Source organism: Myotis brandtii, unplaced genomic scaffold (genome assembly GCF_000412655.1).
Source record: "Myotis brandtii unplaced genomic scaffold, ASM41265v1 scaffold23, whole genome shotgun sequence".
In the NCBI taxonomy this organism is placed as follows: domain Eukaryota; kingdom Metazoa; phylum Chordata; class Mammalia; order Chiroptera; family Vespertilionidae; genus Myotis; species Myotis brandtii.
Window position 1 is genome coordinate 1,199,199 of NW_005358649.1, and position 25,886 is coordinate 1,225,084.

Genomic DNA, 25,886 nt, shown 5'->3' on the forward strand with positions numbered 1-25,886 from the left:
CCTCCCCCCCACACACCTGGTTTCCACTCTGCCCCAGGCCTTTACCACCCTATTGTCTCTGTCCATAGGTAACTAGGTAGTGCCTATATGCATTATAAGATCTTTGGTTAATCTTTTCTCACCCTTTCCCCACCTCCTCTCACCCATTTTTAAGGACAGTTTCTTAATCATCCTTAAATTTCTGATTTTGATCTGTATAGTTCGTGGAAATTACTTAAGCTTAGGCACATATGTATTTATGTAACAAAATATTTTAAATTAAACATTAGTGCCTGCATTTAGTAAAACAAACATGATTTAAATCAGGCATCGAGGTATTTTAGACTGTGTAATACACTATTGTTTCAATTCATTGTATTCTAAAATTTCATTTGAGACTATGGATCAGTTACATTATCTGGATTATTTATTTTTGGGACAAAGAATATGGTGGAGAAGGACCAAATTTGCTTGAATATATCTTCTTGTTTTGTTTGGGCAATGAAATTTTGTGCTTCATTAGAAATACTCTAAAACAGTGGTTCTCAACCTTCCTAATGCCGCGACCCTTTAATACAGTTCCTCATGTTGTGGTGACCCCCAACCATAAAACTATTTTCGTTACTATTTCATAACTGTAATTTTGCTACTGTTATGAATCGTAATGTAAATATCTGATATGCAGGATGTATTTTCATTGTTACAAATTAAACATAATTAAAGCATAGTGATTAATCACAAAAACAACATGTAATTATATATGTGTTTTCCGATGGTCTTAGGCGACCCCTGTGAAAGGGTCGTTCGACCCCCAAAGGGGTCGCGACCCACAGGTTGAGAACCGCTGCTCTAAAACATGTCTTCTAAAGAATGCTATGATGGGTCTAGTTCTAGTAGGTAATGTCCAAAGTCTGGACAACAGTAGGTTGCAACTGGTTTTCTGCTTGCAATCCAGTCACAGGGCATGATGCTTTCACAGACCCACCTGAGTGGACAGAACAAGGACAGACCAGGGCCAACCTCATGGGTTTCACTTCACAGCAGTCACATAGGGCTTAACACTCAGAAGGACCTTAGGTAGGTTTAATGTTCTGCCATTACCATCTTGAAATTCTTGCTAATCTTTAAAAACATTTTTATTGATTTGAGAGAGAGAGAGAGACGAAGAGGGAGAGAAAGAGAGATTTGTTGTTCTACTTATTATGCAGTCATTGGTTGATTCTTATATGTGCCCTGACCAGGAGACAAACCTGAAACTTCGGAGTATTGGGACAATGCTCTAACCAACCGAGTTACCTAATTAGGGCGAAATTCTTGCTGATTTTGTTTTTGAACTTGTCTTTTGCAAGTGAAGTTCAGTGGAACAATGGAGTGTGAGCAGCGCAGATACATGTAAGAAAAAAGACTTTATATTTTCAGCACCTTTGATAGTACTTTTTCTCTGCCGTTTGAACCAAAGGCCTCCCATTTTTGTTTTGCACTGGGCCTGGAAAATTGGGTAGACATGTTTCACTGTAGCAAGTAGCATGGAGGCAGGATGACCATATACTTTTTTTGTCTAAACTGGGACACTTTTGAGAGTGAAAGACAGAGCTGTTAATAATTACAGTGGGAAACAGCTGTAAACTAGGATCACTCCACACTGTAGGCTGTTAAGACAAAGTTATGTGTCTTGCCATAAACCAGAGATACTGAAATTTGCTCTCTGTCCAGGCTTGACCTCATATACTCCAGAATTAGTCCTGTCTCTGATGTATTATGTAACTTGGGAGACATTCCAAAACTTTTCAAGGCCTTTTTTTCCTCATCTGTAAAATGGGGAAACAGTAAATGTCTCAAGGTTGCTATGATGACAAGATGAAATATGCTTTGGGCTCAGTCCAGAGTCTGGCTCGCAGGAGGGCCCTATAAATAGTCACTCTTATGTCCTCTGATGCTGCAGTGCCATAGGGAGCCACACATGCTGGTCATCCTTAGTGCGTAATTACAGTCTCCTCTACCTTTTAGCTGTGTCTCCGAGGCCCTGCTTCCTCCCCTCTGCTTCCTTCTGCCGGTGCACTCCTTCCCATGGTAGTCTGTCCATGCTCAGTTGACTTTAAGACTGTAAGAACCCTTCATACAACCATAGTTAGTATGGTGCTTTCCAATTTACCCTAAACAGTTGCATATTCATTATCTTCTTTGGCCTAACAGGTGTGTGTCTTAGCTCTTTCCCATGGTGCTCCCTAGAGCTCCAGGCTTCTGTGATTTGGCTTCACAAAGGGTCAGGGGGGTGCTGACTTAGGTGGACTCCGGCTCTCCACATTTTTCTGATGTGTGTTTTTGCTAAAGCAGTGAGAAAAACCACTTAACTAGATGGTAAACCCCAAGAGAACAGGGTCTGAGCGTTTATTTCCTGTGTGCATTTACTTCCTATGCATGCTTTTCTTGGCCTAAATACAGTGCTTTGTAAATAGCAGGTGCTCAAGAAAACAAACAGGCAAATAAAGCCAAGCAAACAAAACAGTTTGCATGAATTTGAAAACAACTTCTTTCAGTCACGATCTAACTTTTCCAGGCAAAGATGAATAGATTCAACAACACATTATGTTAAGGCTTATGTTATGGTCTGCAATTGTGCCCCTCACCCCCGATTCATGTTGCAGCCCTAACCCTTAGTATACAGATAATAGCAGTATGCTGTGGCAGGTGCAACTATGTATAATAATAAAAGCGTAATATGCTAATTAGACTGGACAGCCAAACGACCTCTCGGACGTACTTCTGGAAGAAGCTGTGGTGGCGGGGGCTGTGGCAGAGGCGGTTAGGGGTGATCAGGCAGGCAGGCAGAGGGGTTAGGGGCGATCAGGCAGGCAGGCCAGCAGTTAGGAGCCAGTGGTCCCGGATTTCGAGCGGGATGTCCTGGATTGCGAGAGGGTACAGGCTGGGCTGAGGGACACCCCCCCCCCACCCCTGCATGAATTTCATGCACTGGGCCTCTAGTAGAATGATAAACATAGTAGCAGGGAGGCATCAAGGTGCTCCCTCAGTATGGGGTCCAAGGAAGCTTTTGGGACGAGATGACAATAGAGCTGGCTTTTGAAGGCTGAGGAGGAATGTGAAGACTAGGAAGAGAGTTATCCATCCCCCCCAAAGTAGCATGTTCAGTGTGACCTTGGAATGTGGGAAGAAGTTCCCTGAATCTGTGTCACCTTCGAATTCCTCCTCCTCATTTTCTATTCCTGCCACCTCAGCAGCCCTCAGCATGCACTGCCTCTTTAACAACCCTAATCTGGAGAAGACCTGTCCTTGCTCCCCTTAATCTGGGTCAAATTATAACTTTCAGAAAGTGTTATTATTTGCTGAAGGTGAGGCCAAGAATCCTAGAAATGACATGAAACATAAAGCCTGGCTTCTCCTACCTAAGCGAGCTTGCTCTCAGGGTCTGCAGACTCTGCCCTGTTTTAACCTTAAACCCTCCGATAGCTTCTGTTTGATCCCCCTGACTGGGCACTACTCCTGGGCTGATTTGCCTGGGTTCTTTGTTTTCTGGTCATTAGCCTGAAGTGTATACATGAGGATGGCATCAGGAAGCTGCCCTTAAGAGGTTGTGACTCTTGCAGTAAATGTACCATGAACTAAATGGGGTTCATTCATAATTCTGATTTTTGGAGAATTAATCATGTGGCCAGAGCTTACTCCCTACACTGAAGGATGTATCTTTAGTCTGTGGTTTCATTTGTACAATTACATCTTAGTATAATATGATGGCATAATGGCAAAAATAGTATCTATTGAGGTTAGCTTTGTTTCTTATCAAGATAATTCTGTCAGTGGGTTTGAGGAACAAAGTTGAGGTCTAGTTACCCATTAGAAGTTTCTGCCTTTGCAATGGCTCAGGTAAGAAACGTGGAATGTCTGGTCTAAGGTAGAGGCATTGATGAAGGTACCAAACCATAAAACACAAAACATCCAACAACTAGGAGACATTTCTTGGGTAGAACCTTTAGTATTTGTGTTCACTGGGAAGTGAAGGTAAGTAGAATGGAGAACATAAGGTGGTACATAGGTTTCTAGTTTGAAGATAAGATGGGTAGCGTCCTTAATGAGAAATGGAATGTGAGGGACAGAACAGCATTGGGAGGAGGAGGAGGAGAAAAGGGAATTTGGTTTTGGACTCACTGAACTTCAAATTCTGCTGATTGTTGGAGATAGGAAGATAAAACCTAGGAAAGAATTTGGGGCAAAAGTTAGAGATCTAGAAATTAACTAGTCATATATGTTGCAGCTGTCAAGTGGATCAGATGACACCAGGGGAACAATTTGAGGAAGAAAACATACAGAGAAGGGTGGGATGTTAGAGAGCCAATGTTTAAAGGTTAGAGGAAGAGGAGAGTGCCCTGGTGACTTGGACTGAGTCCTCAGAGGTTGAAACAAAGAACCAGGACGGAGTGATCTCTTGGAAGACAAGGAAGGATCTAGTTCCCCAAAGAAAGGTTTCTTTTAAGTGTCAACTTTAGAGAAGTAGGTAGTGTGAAGAGGGAAGGTTAGACAATTAGACCGTCTTTGGGGTTGTAGCTTCAGTAGTGTGTGTGAGCAGGAACCTGATGAAGAATGAGCTGAGACATGAGTGGGAGCTGAGGAGGTGAAGAGGATGGAGAAAATCTTCAATGTGCTTGGTGGTAAATGCAAGGGAAGAAGTGGGTTAGTATTGTGAGGGGCTGATTTTGTCCAGGATGTTTGAGGAAGATGCATACAGTCAAGGAGAAGGAGACAATGAAGAGGGAACTAAAACAGCTACAACAGATCATGGTGGAAGTCAAATGCATCTTCTAGAAAAACATGGCACTGGGAGGCAAGACACTTGGCAAAATTCACTGAGCCATCTCGCCATGGAACATTCTCACAGCAACATGTCACTGCAGAACTAAGGCTAAGCAAGCAGTCTCTTGTATACTTCAAAAATTCTGCTTCTTCTCTAATCTAGAGCTAGTGGAACTGCTGGGGTGGCCTTTGTACCTCCTTTTGAAAACACCATCGCTCTGGGACAGTGGGGTGAAGTGCATGGTGCACAGCATGGTTTTGGGGAATCTGACGACCTGGGTTAAAGTCCTGCATGAAATGTATAAACTGTGTTATTTTGGACACATTGCATAGCCTCTTAGCCCTGGCTGGTGTGGTATAGTGGGATGGAGTGTCATCCTGAGCACCCAAGGGTTGCAGGTTTGATTTCCAGTCAGGGCACATATCCAGGTTGCAGGTTCGATTCCTGGTTGTGGCCTGTGTGTGAGGCAACTGATGGATGTTTCTCTCTCTAAAATCAATAAAAACATTCTTGGGTGAGGATTAAAAAAGATTACATAGCCTCTTTATGCCTAGTTTCATATTTGGAAGACACAGTCGATACCTCATACCTCACGGTGCTGGCCTGAAGCTCTAATCTGCTCATAGAGTAAAGTCCTGGTAGGTAGGAAGTGTCTTCTCTTTTTCTCCCTTTGCAAACTCTGAGTTTATCTCTCTCTCCTCTGTCTCTCCTACCTCACAGACTGATCCTGGAACTCGCTCAAACCACCTAACCTGCTCCTGACCCCTTTCTTTTCCAGTCCTAGGAGCTCACAGGAGGGTTTAATAGATGAAGAAAGGTCCTGAGGAGGCCCGAGGGGCCTTCAGGAATGCAGGGAGGGGCATCTTATCTTGGAGCTACAGGAGGGATGTTTTCCTCTGGGAGGGGGAAGGATGTAAGCCAAGGGTCAGGTTAGGGGGGAAGGAATTTGGAGGTTCCTACCTAGTGCCCTTTATTTATCTGTGGAGTTGAACTCTTGCTTTCTTTGTGTTCTGTTTTTGTTTTGCTGTTTGTATTGGCTGAGAGTGAGGTGCCCTAAAGACAGTAATAAAGATTTAGAACGTACACTTTCATGAGTAGTCAAGGGAATTGAACATAGACATCTGAGGTTTTTTGGGAGTCTGTATAATATCTTTGTATAATTATTCTTTTAAATGTGACTTTCTTAAGTGCAACATATAAATTTAAAAGTCAAAATACAGAAGTAAGCTCTCCTGATTTAGTACATCTACTATGACTAGGTTCAAATCTTGAAATGATGGTGTAATACTTTTTTAAACCTTGATACAAATTGTACTGAATTTCTTTATTACATTTAATGCACACAGCCATCATTGTACACACTTTAAAAAAAAGAAACATTGATTTATCTGACAAGGTTTTGGTGTGATTACATTATTCTCAGTGCTGGTCTTTTAACAGTGTTCTGTTGAATGTTCTCTATACCTGGTATTATATTTTAATACCAAATAAAATTATGTTTTTTTTCAGTACAAATAGTTTGACCTAAAAATAGTTATTTTTTACATTAATTCTATGAAAATTTTATGTATAATATTTACTTTTTATAATAGATGACTTTTTATTCTCACATGTTAAAATTGCCTTAGCTATATTGAAATCAATATTTCTTTGATTTATGATATTATATTTACCTCAAAGGTTTCTTTGATTTTTAACATTATATAAGCAATCAAATATACAGGAAAAACATCCCTTAGTAAAATTTTCTTTGTTTAAAAGTGGTTGAGTCACTTTTCCAATGGTATTGAGTATACATCAGTCAAATACTGACATCTAATAAAAACTTAAAAAATTTTTTTTTTCCATTCTTATGAACTATTTCATTTGATTCAGGAAGTTAATGATTGTAAATTTTAAGAAAATTGATACATTAAGTTGAAGTTATGATTTAAAAAAAAACTGTGAGCAATATTTATTTCAACTATAATCACAATTCTTAATTACACATTTAGTTTTATTTATTTTTAAAATTTAAATTCTTTATTGTTTAAAGTATTACATATGTCTCCTTTTCCCCCCATTGATCTCTCCCCAGCCGCTCCCACTCCCCAGAACATGCCCTCACCCTCCTACTGTCTGTGTCCATTGGTTATGCTCATATGCATGGATACAAGTCCTTTGGTTGATCTCTTACCCCTCCCCTGCCTTCCCTCTTAGATTGAATGGTCTGTTAGATGCTTCTATGACTCTGGTTCTATTTTTGTTCATCAGTTTATGTTGTTCATTATATTCCACAAAAGAGTGAGATCATGTGATACTTCTAGTTAGTATAGATATTTCAGACTTTGGTTCCTTGAATTTGTTGTATTCTAGCCTTGCTATATCGCTATTTATAATGGACATAAAGGACCTGTTTTGTGGGAGAACATTTAAGCCAAGGACATTGTGTTCTCTCACTAATGCGAAACGCATATTTTCTTTTAAAGTCAAGTCTTTCGTTTGAAAAGATTAAATGGTATAATACTTAAGAAATGACTCCAGCTGCTTAAATTTAGAATAATGATATAAAAATATTCTCTGGGTTTATAGCAAAAATATAACAATATAGAATATGAATGGGCAAACGTTTTTATTCATCTGAAAACTTTGTTTCTCTAAGACAGTCAAATAAGGGTTGATATCTATGTTTGGCTTTGCTTTGCCACTTTTTGTTACTTTAATTATCAACTTAAATTGTCTTCTTGCTTTAAATTGTCTTGGAGAGCCTTTATACATGGTGACACATTTTTAGTGATTGTGTAAGTAATGTTGATATTGTCCTTAGATGACTTGTAATGCTTCAACTTGGCCTCGCTGCCTTGGAGTCTAGTTTTTTTTCTTATTTGTCCCAAAGAAATAAATTTTAGGAGTCCAGAAATGACAACTGCCATTCCAAAGTTTTATTTCTGTCAGTAGCACTAGGGGAGGAGCTATGGAAAGACATTATTTCATCTAAATGTTAGTCCCATACCCACATGTTCCAAGATTACTTTATTAATTCATTGTTTTCCCAGAGGTGAAACTATGAGAGGAAAAGGGACTTTTTTTTTTGTACACTGTACATCTAGGTTGTGTTGCACTTTGCATACCTTTGATATATCTTAATATTTTATATAGAAATATTTTTGTATTTATATTGTTTACATTTGACAACATTTTTGAATATTCTAGATAGAATTTTATCTCAATTTTTCTTGTATCTCTTAAGAATGAGACCTCTGGCATAGACTTCTAATTGCCCCTAATATCTAATATTCTTTCCTTCTATAATGGTAGAAGTTTTAGCTCAGTACTTGATTATCCAGCTCAAGATTACATTTCCCAGCCTTCCTTGCAGTTAGGTGTGCATATGTGTAGGTTCCAGGCAGTGGGATGAGCAGCAGTGCTAAAGTATGTCCTTATAACAAAGGCGTATGTACTCTCCCCCTTCGCCCCGGCTGGTATGAGGCTGTGATGGCAGGTGCTGGGGCAACCATTTTGGACCATGAAATGGAAGTCACATGTTGAGAATGACAGAGCAACTAAATAGGCGTCTGTTTCTTTATGAAAGCAGTTTAACCTGCGACCTATCAAAATGGGCCTGTAAGATAAATCGGTATTTATTTAATACTGATCTAAAATCATCTCTGATCATCTTTTTGAGATTTCACATTTTGCTTCCAAGTTCTCATTGAGTTATGCAAAAATTATTAAAAAATTGGCAAACTTAAATAATTTTGTGTGCCTTTGCCTTGTCAAACTGAATAGTCTTAATATTTTAAATTTTATTTTTAGTTTTTCTTTAATGAATCTTCTCTAGCTCACCAATGATTTCCCTGGATTGTGCTAAAACCACACTCTCTTATTTTAGTTTTTTTCTTTAGAGAAAGAACAATATATTTTTTTTTACCCACACATATATTATTTCTTCTGAAGACCAGAATTTTTGTGTTTATTTTGTATATTTATAAGGATATTTGTTCAACTGCTTTCACTGAGGCCAGATAGCAGTAGTTTAAATGACACAGAAGGCTTGTTTGTGAATATGAAAGGTGTATGGAATCAACATGGCTTTGTTTTGCTTTCTCTCTCGGAGCTCTGGTTTTTTAGTTTTTGATACTGTTGCCCAACAGTGTTCCAGGGGAGTACGAAGCTCAGCTCCATCGGGTCATTCAGATTCTCGTTCTTTCTATTTCTCCACTATCCCCCAGGACCAATTAAATCTGAATCTGTAGGAGAGAGTCAGGCATCAGTATTTTATGTAGTTTCTTCAGCTCGTTCCATTGCAAAGAAGGTTGGGGAACCAATACACTAGAGTGTCCTTGTCGCTATAGTTGAAGCTGGCTTATTAGGGACCCTTGCATATTCCAGAGCCAGGGGGACAGAGGGTGTGAGACAAACTCCACACATCACTTGCACACTCATCCTCTTGGTCAGAACTTTGTAACATGGCTGAACCAGCAGCAAGGGAGCCTGGGAAGTGTGTTGTCTATTCAGCAGCCATGTGTACAGTTTGGGGAGTTCTGTAGTAAAACTAGAGACCCAGTGCACGAATTCATGCATGGGTGGGGTCCCTCAGCCAGGCCCACGATCAGGGCCATCTCGCCTAGTCTCGATTGGGGCTGGCTGGCCGGGAGGTACTGCAGGAGGGCTCCAGGGCCTGTCCAGCCCATCTTGCACAGTCCCAGTCGGCCGGGCCCCAGCAGCAAGCTAACCTACCGGTCAGAGCGTCTGCCCCCTGGTGGTCAGTGCATGTTATAGCGACTGGTTCAGCCGATTGGTTGGACACTTAGCATATTACGACTTTTTTATATAGGATAAAGAATTGGAGAATTAATGCTGAGGAGCAAAGCATAGTCTCTGCCACATTTTGGGCCCCAGTGATACTCTCGGATTGTGTCCTCAAAAAATAATTTATATTAATTCTTGGATTCCTTCACTGGAAGAACCTATTATACTTAAAATATAATTTGGAGTATTTTTTCTCTTAAAATAATGTATTCTTACATAGAAATCCATCTAATATTTATCTATCTTTTCATATATGTTTGTACGCGTACTCTATCATTCCCCCACCCCACAACCCCCCTCAATTGGCTCTCACTACAGGAAGAGTTTGAGAAGACTTAGAGATTTTGTGTAATTTCTCTTATTTTTCTGAAGTCTCCAAAAAAATATCCCAGGGTAACATTGAAATCTTCAAATATCATGTGTTTGTATGTGCCAGGTGCTGCCTAGTCATGTGTACCTCACAACTCACAACTACCTTCAAGTCTTACATCATTGTAACTCACAACTGTGGACACACCAATCAATTAAGTGGGAGGTTGAGGATTCTGAATAGATCTATTTGAATCTGTTCCAAGATTCAGTGGGTGATTTGCTGGCCTGGGCATTTCCAGATTGTGGGAGCAGCGTGATTAATCAGGACTAGGAAAACCAAGGCAGATTTGGAACCCAGACACAGAACTTGACTCCGGATGTACACAAAAGCTAGAAGTCAGGAAGGAACAGCAGTTCATTTCAGGCAAACCGTCAAGAGCAAGAGAGCAACAGACGCTAATGGTCAGCCAAGACAGGTCAGAGCCGGGTAAGTACTCAGGAGCCAAAGATTACCCAGAAGTCAGGAGTTTCTTGCTCAGAAATGAGGATACACAATGAACCTTGAAAAAAAATAGACAACCTTAGTTCTCCTGTTGGTTATCTGTTAACATACATCATCCTTGAGACTACTTTCAGCCAACTTTAATTATTCTAGGATCATTTTGGATCTCTCTGTACTTAATTACTTAGTACTTCATAGCATGTTAGAACTCTTAGTTTTATGTGTTAAATGTAGCTCATGTTTATCCTATACATCCTTAAATCAAAAGATATTTGAGGCAAGGGTTAATTTTACACACACACACACACACACACACACACACACACACACATACACACACCTCCAAAATGTGTGTGCTACTCTGCATTCAATGGATGTTGTATAGATCATATTGGTAGAAAGCATTAATGTAATTTAAACACAAATGAAGTGAATCCGTAATTGAAATGATTGGTATTCCCGGGATTCTGTTGACAGGCCTACTTTTTACTTCCCACCTAATAAATTTTATTTTGTAGTTTTTATTTATTGTTGACAGTATTCCAGATGGTCTTCCATTCCCATCCCCCACCCACTTTGCCCACCTCCACTCAACCCCTGCTCCTCCCCAGACCTTCGCCACACTATTGTTTGTGTCCATGGGCTATGCATATATGTTCTTTGATTCATCTCTTCCCTACACCCTCCCCTCTGAGGTGACAGGCCTACTTCTTTTGATCCTTTAGATGCGATAGAGTAACTGGAATTCTGGCAGCCCTGGAATCAAGTTTGATAAATAGGCATGTTATATAGACGGGGTGTTCTCCTCAGTTTCCAGCAAGGACAATTAGCACAATTACATATATTCTTAGAGTCCAAAAGGAATCACTGTTCTAGACTAAGAGGATGTATACATAATAATTAAAAATCCTTGCTTTCATGGAGCTCCCACTTTAAACCAGGAGATACGAGACAAAAGAGTAAAATTTTGATATATTAGCTAGCCTAAACAGCAATGAGAATGAATGAAGCAGAGACGAGAAGAAAAAGCTGTGTATGCTTTGACATTTTATAGGACGAAAAGCCAGGTGAACATTGCTAATAAAGTTAATAGAACAGATTAGCAAAAGCATGGTGACTAAGGTTTAAAGCTTTCACTAGCTGTCATTTTTCAGTGCATTGATTTTAACATAATAGGCCTGTTTTTTTGGAGGTGCCAACTGAAAATCCACTACCTCATTCCAGTGCCAGTGGACTGGGGCACCGGAAAGGCGGGTGGGGGTGAGGGGATCGGAGATCCCTAATGCTCTGTAGCCTCTAAAGACAGTTTTGTAACTGTTGCCTTAGATAACCCCAGGCATGAGTTAAAAGCTAAGGTATAGGTCACTTGTTTAAGGTCTTTCCCTAAGAGGGAACAGGAAGGGTAAACAGTTGTTCCTGGCAACACCCTCCCCCACTCCCACCCCCTTGTTCCTAGGGTATTGTCCCCCTAATGTCTCTGGAGAAGTGACTCCCTGGAGAAGTGTGGACAGCTGGCTGCAGCCCCTTTGTGGCCTGTAAAGTGTCTCTGGGAGCCACTGCCAGACTGTGGGGGAGGGGAAAGGTCACTTCAGGACTGTGGAAAATATTCCCTTTCCCCTCAGCATCTCGAGGCCTTCCTGTTAATAGAGGCCAGGAGCTCGGATTCCGAGGCTGAAGTTTGGTTCAGGGTTGGTTAGTTCTCGAAATGATATTTTTAAAGCAGCCTTTTGCAGCACTTCATTCTGTAGTTCACTGACTGTGTAGCACAAAGGAGAGGAAATAGATTTATTGCTGTCGTCATTACCAACTTCAGAATAGAAATTGGTGAATAATTATGCTTATGTTAGACGCTAAAAAAAAAGTATAACTGAAGGGAAGGGATTTAGCTGCCTGTATTTTTTGATAAGCTTGTGTGCCTTCCTCTTCCGTTTCTCTGTAGAGACCATTCTATGGCTAATACATCATAAAAGTTAAAAGGAAGTGCAAACACAATTACCACAGAAAGTTGAAATCTTTTCCATTCACTTCTTTGTGCTATTTGTGACTTGCCTGCCTGATTGTTTCAAAGTAAAAAAAAAAAAAAAAAAGTTGGTATTCTTATCTCTCCTTTATCAGTGGCACTGGTTTTGAGAATGTGGTTGGGACAAAATCAGCCCTAACGCCAACAGCCATTGTGCTAAACCACAGGACTGTGTACAGAATATATGCAGTGAGCCTTAAAGGCAAGTAGATTTGTCTAATGAAATCATGTATGATGCAGTGTCTAGGAGGGAACTTCCCTTTAATTCTGTTACAACATGTTCAGGGTCATCAGTAGCTCTTACTTAGGGGCTTTGAGATCTTCTGCTTCGCTGTGCTCAGGATCTCAGCACTCATCCTGGCCCTCAGTCCCAGAGCCCCAGGAGGAGGCCCTGCGTGCTGATGGTGCTCATTAATCAAGAGCACAGTGTCTGCCATTGGGGTCATCACTGGGAAGCGAGGCTGGGTTTAGAAGTCGGTCTAAGATAACATCTGGACGTTGCAGAGGGTCATGAAAGGAAATGGGGTCAAGGGTTAACACAGCTGAGTTCTCTGTGACACAGAGCCAAGGAAGCAGCTTTCGGGGATCTCTGCCACCTTTTACTCTTGAGAAATGTAGCTAGTTCCTGCTGCTCAGCCCCTTCCCATGCTCTCTGCTCTGGTCCCCCATGGCTCCCCCGCATCCCCGCCACCCTTCACTTTCAGGATCCTCCGGCAGAGACACTTCCTGAGCTGCTGGGGAGCTTCGAGTAAGGACTTCAGGCTTGTGATACTGTCTGAGGGCTGCATGATCCCAAAATAATAAAGATTGGGACCAATATCTGTAACAAAGAGAGGTAGATTTTAACTGCTTTTATTAAACTTATGTCCTAGATGATTAGAATCATCATTTGTGCCAATTACTTTATAGTTACTCCCTTAGTCCCTTTCCCACCTAGGAAGGTTTATTAATGTCTTATGATTATTGTGTAATTTATAAGAATACTTACCAGACACAAGGACCTTCCTTTATGTACCAAGTCTGGTCTTACCTAGAGACTGAGCCTTTAGGAAAAGCTTGAAAACACCCCTGACGACTTGTCCGGAGGTGAGCAGGTTCCCTTTGCTACGGTCCCAGGTTCACAGAGGTGAAGGGGGTTGTCCAAACAAAAGGATAAGTCAGAGACTCTTTGGCCCATCATCTGAGCCCAACTCCAGTCTTAATGCCCTATCACTCAAGTGTCTATAGCTCGATGTGTTCTAATTCCCAAGCACCTTCCGTACTTCTTCCCCTTGATTGTTTATACCAGTGATATAATCAGTTTAGAGATTCAGGAAGTATGAAAAAATAAGGAAGACAGAAATCAGTTATCTCCTTCTTTTTTGGGAAACCACGGAGCAAAGTGGTTTTGTTTATGAACTTGATGATGTCTGAGGAACAGTTGTTGAGAGTGAGGTTAAGATCCGTTGTTCAGAGTTATAGTCTCTACATTTCGTGTAATACAGGATAAGGTCCAGATACAATTTGGTCTTCAAACGGCCACACCAAACTGAAAACAAAAATGAATAAAAACCCCCAAGCCCCCAAACAAGAGCCATTCCTATTCATATGAAGAAAAACCATAATACTCGCAAGGACGTGGGATTAATTAACCCAGGAAAGTAACAATACCCCCAATCTGTTTTCACCCTTCTATGTCTCTGATGGAATCAATTTACAAATAAAAGGCTGACATTTTACTTTGAGTTCTCAGCCCCACCAACCTCCTACAGAGATTGGGCTGGGCTGCCAGTTTGGGAAAATACACCAAAAAAACACTTGGAATTAAAGAGTTCTCACACTAGTAGCTACAAACTCATGTTTTCTTAATCAAGGGGTAATCCCACTTTTGACTTCAGAGTAAGAAATATGAAATAAATGAGGAGACAGTCATCCTTTTCTTCTGAGAATGTGATGCAATTGATGTCATACATGAGGCTACTCAGAACCTTCTAGACTAGAGCCCAGAGGGTAAGGACAGAGCCTGGTGTTGCAGGGCTCCCTTCCTGCACCTGCTGACCCAGAGCCCAGACTATCTGAAGCTATTTAGCAATTATATTCTTATACTAATTTACTTAATGCAAACAGATTCTCCTTCCACTGTCACTCTAATGACAATGTGTGAAGGCCTGTGTTGTTTAGACTGTACTTTTGGTGGGAATTGTTTGCTTTTGCTTTTTTAGAACAGTGATTAAAATGGTCAGGTTGAAGGGGTGTTATAGAGGAATAGTGATGGATGATCAAGGTGGCCTGGGGTCAGATGGTGTTGGGTAGACTTGAATGGCAGGCAGAGAAGTAGCTTAGAACTATCAACAGACAATGGAGAGTGAGGGGACATTGTTGAGCCAGGGAATCAGAGAATTGAGTCTTGATTCAGGAAGAGTCATCTGGCAGACTGGCTTTAGACGGGCAATAATAGATTGTAGGAGTGGCTCTATTGGGCACAGGGGGACTGGAAGAGAACAATCCATTGAGCCCAACAGATGTTGGAAAAACCAAATCAGTGGGGAATATGATGATGGCCTCTCTCTAGAACAACTTAATTAAAATCTCAGGATAAGAGGAAAGGGGGTGGGAACTCAGGAATCAGTATTTTTAGAAAGCTCTTTAGCTGGTTGTAATGTTAGGTAGAGTTGAGAAATACAGGGAAATGAATAAAATGGCATTAATGTACATTTCAATAAAGGGTTGAGATAAATAATCTCAAGTATGACCAGTATGCCCCTAAAAGTTTGATCAGTGTGGTTTAAGTTGTGTGCTTGCTTCCTTGAAAAGTGAGGGAGCTCTGAAATGACAAAAAGGAAAACAAGAATGACTTGAGAATGGCAATGTATTTACAAAGTAGTTAAAAAATCACCAGTAGAAAGACTTTATTGAATTGGTCAAAATGACCAGAAATGAGGCGAGAGTGACCTCAGTCATGGCCAGAACAGGCTTTTTGTGCAGTTAAATGTGCTTAGGGATTTTCTGATGCTCTCCTTCCATTCTTTAGTTCTCTAGATACATTAATCTCTGAAAAAAAGAAATACTTTTTTTTAAGTATTATGTGGTGGGAGAGGTACAGTGAAATTTGAGTTCTGGTCCTCCCACTGCTTACTAGGGAAATGGGGAAAGTAACTGATGTATGTCAAGCAGCTCCCATATGATGGTTATTTAATGTCGTACATTATCATTAACCTGCACAACAGTCCTGTGGTACTGGGATTAACCTCCCCATTTTATAGGAAATGAGAGGAGGCTCAGCAGAGATGAGAAACTGGAGATAAACTTTGAGCACTTTGTAATAAAGGAGAGCACAAAGATTAGTATTATTATTGTCATTATTAGTTATTATAGAGAGAACGCAGATGGATGGTGGGTTCAAGGTTACGTGAAGGTAGATGACAAAGCATGTACAGAAGGAAGCAGAGTTCAGTTACTCAGAGAACAGAAAGAAGAGTTAGGCTGAAGACACAGGTAAATTCATATTACTCTCTTCATATATATATATATATATATAGAGAGAGAGAGAGAGAGAGAAAGAGAGAGAGAGGAGAGAGAGAGAGAAATATATATATTAACCCAGCCCTACTGGTGTTCATCCACCATTCCACCAGAAATGCCTTTGTCAAAATCACCAGTAATATTCATGTTGCTAAATCCAGTGGTCAGCCTCTCAGGCCTCGTTCTACTTGATTTAAAGGAGTGTTTGACCTTCCTCCCCACGTTCTCCCAGGACACTACGCTCTCCTGATTTCCTGCTGCCTCTCGGCTCCTGCATCTCAGGGTCCCTTGCTGGTTGCTCTTCTCCAAGATAAGTAGCTATTGGAGCTACATGTTTCATTGAGGCCCAGGATTCATTGCTCTGACCCTTTCTCTTCTTTACCTACATGATCACCCTGAACTTCAGCCTTGAATTTCTGCCTCTCCTCCTGGATGTCTGCTAGATGTCTCAAATTAACATGGCCAACATCAAACTCCTTATTGCCTCTCCTTCCCCACATCCTGCTCTCTCACTGTCAGCCTCATCCTCTTGAGATCTGACTCATGTCAGAAATGACAACTTAATCTTTTCTTGCATCCTTCATCAAATACTGGCAAATCCTGTTAGCACTTATCTTTAAAAAAAAATCTAGACTTTAATGACTTTTCCCCACCTCTGTCCACTGTTGTTACTCTGATCCAGCAGCTTCCCACTTGGTTTCCTGCATCCCTACAACCAGGAATTTATACAGTAGCTGAAGGGATTCTGTAAGAACATGTCAGGTCATTTCACTTTGCTCTAAGCCCTCCAAATACTTCTCATGTCCTTAAAAGCCAAAGCCAAAGTTCTAGTGGCCTGTGAGACCTTATGATGTCATTTCCTGCTATTCTTCCACACACTCTCTTTTAATCACAGTCTTCTCTGCTGATCCTGCAGCATGCTGGGCAGGCTCCAGCCTCAGGGCCTTTGCTCTGTTGTTCCCTTGCTTGGAGCACTGTCCTCCCAGATACTCCGATGCCCATTTCCTTTGCTTCCTTAGGTCTGTGACTACCATATTCCAAAATTGCAACTCTCTTCAGTCCAACGCTCCTCATTCACCTTTTCTGTTTTAATTTCTTTAAAGTACTTGCTGACATACTAAATACCTTAATTATTTTGTTTATGGCTGCTTCTTCTCTCACTACAGAGTGAACTCTTTAGGAAAGGGAAGGGATTCATGACTGTTAGTTTATTGCTCTTTGCTCAACCTCTATAACTATACCTAGCACATAGTAGGTGCTCATTGTTTTGGAATAAATTGGTGTGAGTCATACTCAATATCTTATTAAGGAATAGAAATATATTTTTAAAATCCTTTGTTGAAAAAAAATTATTGAATCATTCACCATATATTGGAAAGGTATTGAAGGTTTAGTAATGAGCTACAAACTTGAGTCAGATCTATAAATGTTAAATAATATTGATAATAAAATGAATGATGAGAAAGGATAGCCTGACAAAATCCTATATAATAAAAGGGTAATATGCAAATTGACCCTAACGGCTGCACAACCAGGAACCACAGGTCGCTATGACATGCACTGACCACCAGGGGGCAGACGCTCAATGTAGGAGCTGCCCCCTGGTGGTCAGTGTGCTCCCACAGGGGGCGCTCCACTCAGCAACAAGCCCAAGCTGATGGCTGCGAGCACAGCAACAATGGCAGGAGCCACTCCCGCCTCCATGGCAGCCCTAAGGATGTCCGACTGGGGCTTAGGCCCACTCCCCATGGGCCGTCAGTTGGACATCCTCCAAGGCCTCCTGGACTGCGAAAGGGTGCAGGCCGGGCTGAGCCCCTCCCCACCCCAGCCCCCCCCGCACGAAATTTTGTGCACCGGGCCTCTAGTTAACTTATAAAACTAAAGAATAAGTAAACATTGAAGAAGAAGCTAAAGAGAAATGAAATTAGCTAGGAGATTGCATTTCGAAGATGTCAGTGGTTATCCAGTGATATTTTTCAAAACTAATGAGAGATGCCGGTAGTAGAAAAGATATTGTTAAAGTTTGGATTTAACTTAGGTAGAAGTCACCTAATTGTTTTTCATATATCTGAGCAAAGCAATAAGACAATAGTGATTAGTGGGAAGTACTCTTGGTGTGGGAAAGGAAGTATGCTACTTTGGGAAATAAGGATGTTGTAAAAATTAATATTTTAAAGTCTTCAGATGATTCCCATAGGGGAGTGATGCATTTTCCAAAGTTCTTTGTTGTGATTAGTTATGCAGAGTTATTTTCTAAGTGCCAATCTGTGAATATAAGCATCTGCATACCAAGGGAGATTTAAAATGCAAGGGAGCCACTAAGGTTTGATGTGATGTCCTTAAAGGTTTGGTTTTGTTTTGTTTTTGTCTCATCCCTCATGTCTAAAGGCATAATTAAAGTTCACTGTTGTGAGAGGCTCAGATGCCTTTGCTTTTGACTGTACTGGCAATAGTTTGATTTCTGGTTGCAGTAATTCCTGTAATAAAGTCCTTTGGCAATCTCTCCACAGAATTTAGGTTATTACTATTATATATAAGATTACTGTATGCCATCAGATTAGGCAGGTCTTTTGTATTGAAAATACTCCGGAAAACTTGTCCTAATCTCATTGCCACTTGTAGCTGCTGTGGAAATTCTCTCCCAAAGCTTTCAGACTCATTGCCCACATTGCTATATTCACTTGCAGTTTCTGCTTCATGGCCTCTTGGAACCCTTCCCAACCTGGCTTCTTGACCCCTCTCTGTAGAAGAAAGACTCCTGAAGTTTTTCAGCGACCATCTTTTAACCATTTCTCTTCGCTCTGTCCCAATTTTGATCTCCCTCTGCTTCCCTGTGGCATTTGACATTGTTCAGCAATGTTCCTTTTTTGAAATTCCCTCATTGTAGGGTGTCTCTTTTGGGTTCATGATGAAACTCTATAATTAGTCTCTGCTTTCAACTTTCATTCTTAGCTTCTCATTCCCTTTTTTTACACAATTTTTAGTTTTATCACTAAGCTTATTAACTCCTCATGGCCTCTACAATTACCCCTCCCCCCTCTTTATTTTCTTATACTTACCATTACATAAAGAAAACTTAATTAAAATATATCACTCCAGGCAAGATCTTGAGTCCTTAGGCTATGTCTTTTAATATAGGACATTCCATTGTATGTCTCACTTTCACCTCCAACTCATCATGTGCGAAATTGAACTCATTTTCCCTTGGAAGATATTCATCCCTTTTCTCTCTCTACCTCTTTGCTGTAATTGGCATTCTCCAGTCTCCCTGAACTGGAAGGCTGTGTCATCTTTGTCTCCTTACCCTTTATCCCTGTCTAACCAGTCTCAGTGCCCTAATGGTTCCCCTTTCTAAGTGTCTCCAGACATTTCCAAATGTCCCCAGGCTTTTACTGCTTATTCTTATGAACTAAACTCCCTTTTTGCTGGGGAGACATAACAATGAGATAGCAGGCAGAGTGATATCCATCCAGCCAACATGCCCAGCTTCATCTTCCTAAAATAGTCTGTTCACCTTTTTATTTCTTTTGTCATAGTCTTCACCTCCTTGAATCTCATACATCCTAGTTTCCCAACTTGACATTCTAGAGCCTTTATAAAAAGGTCTTTACCATATTTGTCCAAACCTTCTTTCTTTAGCTATCCCTAATAACCCCTCTGGTATGGTTAGTTTATTGCTCAAGCAATCCAAATAATCATGTTGCTGACCTACCTTTCTGCCTCTGCTTATGCTATTCTTTCTGCTGGGATAACTTTTCTTCTCTTCTTGAGTATCTATATTCCACCTGACTTTCAGGACCTGGTTTGAATACATCTTTCGTAATGACATCCCTTTCTACTCGATTCCATACACACTTACTTTCCATCCCCTCCTGTATATTTTATTATTCACACCACAAGGTTCACCAAGGTGCCAGTCACGTGAATGATGATGGGATGAAGCCACCGTAGTGATGGATCCTCCAGTCACCCCCAGTGGATGCCACTTGTAGCACAATGTCAGGCTGAGCTCTTCTCAAATTTCTAACCCTCAAAATCATGAGCAAAGTAAATGGTTCATTTAAGCCACTAAGTTTTGGCACACTTAGTTATGTAACAATAGATAAGTGAAACATAACATACAGAAACCTATAAATCATCAATAAATTTCTAAAATTGAACACAACTGTGTAATTGGCACCAGAATCAAGAAACAGAATATTTCTGGCACCTTGGAAGCTGTTTCATCCCCTTCCAGGAATGGCCTTCTCCACGAGTAACAACTGCTCTGACACCCAGCACCCTAGATTAGTTTTGTCCGGTTTGGAATTTTATGTAAATGAAATATATCCATTATGTACTCGTTTGTGTCTTGCATCTTTCACTTATCATTATATTGGTGTGATTTATCTAGTTTTAGTTCAGACCTTCTCATTGCTGTTTAACATCCCATTCTATGACTGTACCACAATATATTCTTCTATTGATGGACGTTGGGGTGGTTTCCTGTTGTTGACTATTGTGGACAGTCCTGCTGTTAACATTCATAAATATGTCTTTGGTAAACATATGTACAACTCTCTTTCGGGTGGTTTTTGAAATGTTTTGTACTTATTAAATTCTATAAGTCATCTATATGCCATTTTAGAATATAATGTCTAGGCTTTATATTATATATTTTTTTCTTTCTCTTCATGATTCCTTGTAAGTAGAGTTCAAGTTTAGAGTTATTATTCAGGAAATGTATGTGATTGGTCTTTTAGAACTTTTAAAGCACAAATTCTTGGCTTCTCCAAAAAAGTTTTAAAGTAACCATAGAGTTTACACTCTAGTCTTTAAGTACAAAAAAATAGGAAATATCCTTTCAATTAGCCATTTCTGTTGAATTAATAACAGTTTATTGGAAAATATTTGATTTGCCCAGAACTATTGTTTGGTGTTTTGCAAATAGTGTGAGAAAGAAAATCACTTTGTTTCTTATAATGATAAAAGAAAGGATACTATGAGCAACTAAGGTTTCTGTGTACTATTAGCATACCTAGGGTTTTAAGCTTCAGTGAATCACTTGTTAGGAGCTAATAAATTATATTGTTGTGTGTAACTTGAAAATAGTCTTAAAGTACATATTCTCTGTTTTGATGTATTATTTATTTAGAGTTGTATCATAACATTTACTGTAATATGAATTAATGGGTACTAAAATTATAATACTTTTTTCTTCACATCTAATCAACTCCAGAAATTTCCTTGTTTTTTTGCTGTAACATTTGGACTATTTACTTAAAAATTGCAATGATAAAACTATTTCAAATAAGCTAGGTCTGATTATTTTCAACCCTAGCACATTTACTTAAATTCCATATGGAAGGGTTTAACTCCAATATGCCATACTTTTTTCTTTTTTGGTAAAGTGTAGCTTTTGGCCAAAAAAAAAAAAAAAAAAAAAAAAAAGAGTGGCATAGATATTCAAATTAATATCAGATGGTTTTAGAGCTTGTGTGGTTGCTAACTCTGAAGAATCTGGACATATAAAAAGATTAAAGAATCTTTTTAACTACCAAGCTTAAAATATATGTGTTTACAAACACATCCATGCATTGTATATCTTGGTTTATCCTTGTTCCTTTAATTGCCAGTATGTTTTCTTGCATCTTCCCATTCGTTTATTTATTCAGCCAAGATTTTTTGAGTATTTTCTGTGGGGCAAATACTACTCTGAGTCCTTTCATTTTTATAGTCAGGGCTCCTACTCTGCCTTGGAGGAGATCACAGTCTACTGGATCACAGTCATGGCCAGATAAGTACAGAGGTATTGACAATATGCATCTAATAGATACACGAGCAAAGTAGTATCAGAGCAACTCGTTCTGCCTGGGGGAGTGTGGACAGTTTCACAGAGCAGATCAACTTGGGACTGAGACTTAAAGGAAGTACAGGAATTGGAACAAAGAAGTGCAGGGAGAGATGTATGCAAAGGGAGTAGGGTAATGCAAAGCTGAGCTGAGAAAAGTTTGGCCTGTGCAGGACACAGTTTTAAGTTCCATTTGCTGAGAGCTCAAAGCACGGGGGAGTGAAGAGGAGAGAAGAGTGGGAATGAGGTAAGTTACTATTCCCACTGCCAGAAATGAAGAGCCCAGCTTTCCCCCAGGTGTCTTTCCTCTTTGTAACTTGGAATTTTGGAGATCTGGGAACTGGTAACCCTTTCTGGAATTGGCAGGAATTGAAGGAAAGGTAAGCTTTTGATCAGCAAAGAGAATAGAATTGGGTGTTCCAAAAAAACAAAAGGTAATATGAAGAAGGGGAAGGATATTCTCAGAACAATAAGTAGATCAGTTGGCCATTCCTAAAATCAAGATGCTACAGATGAAATGGGCAACCATTTTGGAGGGAGACCTCCATCAGAGTACTGTAGACACTGGCCATGGCTTTCTTTATTTGTCTCTCTTTACTGACCTGGGTGAAATCACAGAGGGCAACTGGATAGAATAGATGTTAATGTGGCTGATAACAGAAGCAAGCAACAAAAATGGTTTTTGATAGGAAGATAGAACGACCTGAAAATGTGAAAGTAAAGTTTGAAGACATAAATACAACTTTCTAAAATGTTACAATGATTGGGGAAAAGATGGTAGGTGTTTTAAATAAATGCCTAAAAAAGGGAACAATGTCATGAGACGGTTAAGGAAGCAAATGTCTTATCAGGAAGATCTGGATAAAGAAGGGAGAAAGTGTCCCTCTAGCCTCCATCCGGGCATTTCATTTAGTCTGGATGCCATATATTAAGAAATAACTGCAGAGAAGAGAATGGCTGGGGAAGGTAACCCGGCCAGTAAAAGGTCTGGGAAGAATATTGCAGATAATGAAACTGAAGCTAGAAACCCTCTAGTCGAATGAAGGAGACAAGACAGACAGTTGTTGAAAGCAAGAATTGTCCAGGGGGAAGACAGCGACCACTAAATGAAGTCCAGGGAGTAGACTTAATTTTAAGACGAGATGATCTTTCTAATGGTTTCTGTTGTGACTAGGGAAGTAAACAACGTTGGAGTAAGTACAGTCCCTCTAAGATAATGAGTTCCCTGTGGACTAGGAATGTTCTAGCTGTAAGTGAGTGCCAAGCTGTCAGGGATGCTGCGAATTGTGGGAGTTTTACCTAATGACTCTCTGTGCCACTTGTCTGAGAGTGTAAAATATGATGCTTGATATCCTTAAGATGTGTGGGAACCAGATGGCCTCGGCTAAATGCATTTAAGAGCCCCAAAGCCAGCGAACCCTGGGTGTAAGGTAGGGCTGTGTGCTGCGAAGTTTTATCCGATGTTTGCCGGTGGGGAATGACTTAGTTGCTAAATTGAGATGCAATCAATAATCATCACAGTCACTAGGAGATGAATGCCTCTCAGTGCCCAATTCTCAGCTGGGTACTTTATATGAACTATCTGATTAATCATCACAACAAACTTGGATTTTTTATTCACTCTTCCTTTTGCCAGTGAAAAATTGGGGTTAAACAGGTTAAGTCCAGCTCTGACATTTCCTAGTTGTGTCACTTTGAGAGAGTGACATAATGTCTCCATGTCTCATTTCCATCATCCGAAAGTGTGGATGTTGTGAGGTGTGTGGTGAGGGTCAGATGTGTCTGGCACAGAGTAGATGCTTAATAAAAGTTTGCTATTATACTTTAATTTTTATTATGGCCCCAAACTCATGCTGTTTGCACCATGGTACTTTAATTTTCCCTTATTTAGCAAAGGACGGAAGGGAATATGACAGTTAGCAAAAGAAATATTGAAAAGTATTAGAATTTTCATTAAACACATAGGCATTCCATTTAGGAATTTGGTAGGGGGTTGACAATCACATGAGTGAACTTACATTTTTATGTATAAGAACAGCTTACAGTATTTTCCCTCTGTATTTTTACTCATGCCTAGCACCTCTCAGAGCCCATCTAAAATGTTACGTACTTTATAAACTTTTGCTGATCTACAAAATGGAATGGGAGTTTTTCATTAAACCCCCAGAGAATGTTTTTATTTGCTTATTTCCTGCTGAAAATAATAGCTACCTATGTACTTATCTTACCCTTTCCAAAGGACATAAAGCTCAGTTTTGGCCTGGCTTTGCCACCTATGTGATGTTTCTTGGAATACCTCAATTCTGATATGCAGATACTTAAGTATTTGAATTGCGCCACATTGTTAAGCTTTAATTTTTATTCTTTTCACATGATTCCTTTAAATAATACCGAAAGGCATCTTTTTAAAAATATATATATTTTTAATGATTTCAGAGAGGAAAGGAGAGGGAGAGAGAGAGAGAGAAACATCAATGATGAGAGAATAATTGATTGGCTATTTCCTGCATGCCCCACACTGGGGATCTAGCCCACAATCTGGGCATGTGCCCTGACTGCGAATTGAACCATGACCTCCTGGTTCATAGGTCGATGCTCAGCTGCTGAGCCACACAGGCCGGGCCTGAAAGGCATCTTCAGAACATTTACTCTATATAGGCCACAGTGTTTTATTTTTTAAACAGTTACACTAATTCTGAAAATTTTATGTTTGTGTTTTTCTTCAAAAACAAACATTATTTAATGAAAACAGATTCTGAATCTTTGTTTGATATCCGCATAGTGACAATTGTGAGTCAGTGGTGAAGGAAACGAACTTTGAGTCACTCTTGCCTCACCCCAAAAGGACTTCTATGAAAAAGATTGAATGCTCCCTTTATCTGACCCAACTCCATGGACAAAGGGTGCAGCGTCTCCCCTGCATTGCCCAGCCAGGTTAGCTCAGCGATGCTTGAATGCACAAGTGCTTTGCAATATCTGTCATCTCTCCATCCTCACTGTCACTTCGTTTGTATTCCAAATTATCATACCTGAGTTATTATAACAGCTTCCTAATTTGAGGTTCCTGCCTCTGTTCTTGACTCAAATAAACTTTCTGTATAGAGAGGTGACTGTGTTCATTCACCTGGATCGTCCGCAGGAGTTCCGTGCAGTTGAGCTGGCCTAGTGCCTTCCCAGGTCATTCCCCTAAGGAATTTCCAGCAGCACCCTTCTCCTGCCCTATCCCTTCTGCCAGACCCCGTGGACTTTATGTTCCAGAAATACAAGTTAGTTTTTCCATTTGTTTACACTTCAATTATCCATTAAATATTATTGTGTTCCTTGTAAGTAGTTATTAGGGACGCGGGCTCTGGATCCACATGGTCCAGATCGAAGCTCTGTGATCATAGTAGAGGTTTTTAATTTCTATCTCCTTCACCTTTCATATTTGTAAGATGGGGATGATATGAGCACCCAAGTCATAGATTGTTGTGAACATCGAGCTAATACAGGTAAAGAGCTTAGCACAGTGCCTGGTACATAGTAGGCACACATCAGTTTCACTCTGCTCTGTCCTTCTCTGGGAATTTGTGTCATCACACCTTGCTTTTCCCTGTCTCAAGTGTTCCTCTCTGTCAACGTGAATAATTTCTATCCATCCTTTAGAACCCTCTTAAGGTACCAGCTTCTTAGTAAAGCCTTTCCATGTCACCCTTTCCACTCTCTGAAAGACCTGATCACTCCATCTTCTGTTCTACCTCTGAACCTTGACAATAAATTCATATGCAACACACTTTAATGCAATTTTTAAAATATATAATGGTGTCCCCTACTGGACCACAAAGTCATGAGAACAAAGACTATGATTTATTCATCATTGATTCCTTAGGAGCTAGCTCAGTGCCTGCCACAAAGTAATTCACAAATAATTGTGGAACTGTATGTTTTTTGTTTTTGTTTATTTTTATATATATATTTTATTGAATTTTTACAGAGAGGAAGGGAGAGGGATAGAGAGTTAGAAACATAGATGAGAGAGAAATATTGATCAGCTGCCTCCTGCACACCTCCTACTGGGGATGTGTCTGCAACCAAGATACATGCCCTTGACCGGAATTGAACCTGGGACCCTTGAGTCCGCAGGCCAACCGACGCTCTATCCACTGAG

General features: G+C 40.1%; 1 protein-coding gene across 1 annotated transcript in view; it reads left to right on the forward strand.

The window, feature by feature from the left end:
- The window catches only part of PREX2 (phosphatidylinositol-3,4,5-trisphosphate-dependent Rac exchange factor 2), a 247,513-nt gene that overhangs the window by 32,832 nt on the left and 188,795 nt on the right, over positions 1-25,886 (forward strand). The gene's annotated exons all lie outside the window — the stretch shown is intronic.